This window comes from Mandrillus leucophaeus, unplaced genomic scaffold, assembly GCF_000951045.1.
Source record: "Mandrillus leucophaeus isolate KB7577 unplaced genomic scaffold, Mleu.le_1.0 Scaffold29, whole genome shotgun sequence".
Classification (NCBI taxonomy): domain Eukaryota; kingdom Metazoa; phylum Chordata; class Mammalia; order Primates; family Cercopithecidae; genus Mandrillus; species Mandrillus leucophaeus.
This window is the reverse complement of record NW_012103031.1, coordinates 3,823,022-3,824,509: the sequence shown is the minus strand read 5'-3', so window position 1 is coordinate 3,824,509 and position 1,488 is coordinate 3,823,022. Positions and strand designations below refer to the sequence as shown.

At 48.4% G+C, this 1,488-nt stretch overlaps 1 long non-coding RNA gene across 1 annotated transcript in view; it reads left to right on the top strand.

Moving 5' to 3' along the window:
- LOC105543733 overlaps positions 1–799 on the top strand; it is a 5,001-nt gene extending 4,202 nt beyond the window's left edge. The window contains exons 2-3 of the long non-coding RNA XR_001006665.1: positions 441–561; positions 678–799. This is a non-coding gene — a long non-coding RNA (uncharacterized LOC105543733). The remainder of the gene's footprint in view (positions 1–440; positions 562–677) is intronic.
- Positions 800–1,488: the final 689 nt, after the last annotated feature.

Genomic DNA, 1,488 nt, shown 5'->3' with positions numbered 1-1,488 from the left:
CGTCTCTACTAAAAAATACAAAAAACTAGCCGGGCGAGGTGGCGGGCGCCTGTAGTCCCAGCTACTCGGGAGGCTGAGGCAGGAGAATGGCGTAAACTCGGGAGGCGGAGCTTGCAGTGAACTGAGATCCGGCCACTGCACTCCAGCCTGGGCGACATAGCGAGACTCCGTCTCAAAAAAAAACAAAAAACAAACAAACAAAAAAAAAAGTTTGGGAACAACCAATGCAGTGTTGAGGTTGTATATTTATAAACTGATGGTGCTTGAAACTTGTAATTATTATGATTTTTGAGACAGAGTCTTGCTCTGTTAGACTGGAGTGCAGTGGTGTGATCTCCCGACCTCCCAGGCTCAAGCAGTCCTCCCACCTGAGCCTCCCGAGTAGCTGGGACTACAGGCCTGTGCCACCACGCCTGGCTAATTTATTTTTATTTTTTTAGAGAAGGGGCGTCTCACTACGTTGCCTAGGCTGATCTCGACCTCCTGGACTCACATGATCCGCCCACCTCGGCCTCCCCAAAGTGCTGAGATTGCAGGTGTGAGCCGCCATACCCGGCCGTGGTAACTAATTTTTCAGACTTTGGCAGGGGAATGATAATGACATTGTGTTGTAAAACTGAAATTTTAACTACAAATGAAAACCCCAAGTGTTTGGAGACGTAATTTTTATTTTTCAGATAAAACTCATCAGTGCTTTGAAACGAGCAGCTCTGAACCAAAGGAATCATTTGATTCAAGTAACCATTGGATCTTCCCAAGGCAATGGTGAAAGAAAAGAAAAAAGCAGACAAAAGAGGGGACAAGTCGGCCCGCTCTCCCTCATCTCTCTCTGATAATCTAGACTTTTCCAGACAAGGTGGCAACACTACTAGGCAAGAGATGTCCCCAGCTGTCGTCCCATTGCTGGGAATGCAGCTTAACGAAGCGAAACCCAAAAAAGACCCCCGAAACGTTCAGCAGAATGAAGATGCCACTCAATACGAAGAGTCCATTCTGACCAAACTCATCGTGGAGAGGTGATTTTAATGGGGGTGCCATAGGGTATCACACTGCCAGTCAGGCGGGGTATTTTATTTTATTTTGAGATGGAGTTTCACTCTGTCGTTCAGGCTGGAGTGCAGTGGTGCGATCTTGGCTCACCGCAACCTCCGCCTCCCATGTTCAAGCAATTCTCCTGCCTCAGCCTCCTGAGTAGCTGAGATTACAGACGCCCAGCACCACACCCAGCTAATTTTTGTACTTTTAGTAGAGACAGGGTTTTACCATGTTGGCCAGGCTGGTCTCGAACTCCTGACTTCAGGTAAGCCACCTGCCTCAGCCTCCCAAACTGCTGGGATTACAGACATAATCTGTGCCTGGCCTGAAGGTAATTTTATGTATTTAAAAAAGTTATTGGGCCGGACACGGTGGCTCAAGCCTGTAATCCCAGCACTTTGGGAGGCCGAGATGGGCGGATCACGAGGTCAGGAGATCGAGACCATCCTGGCT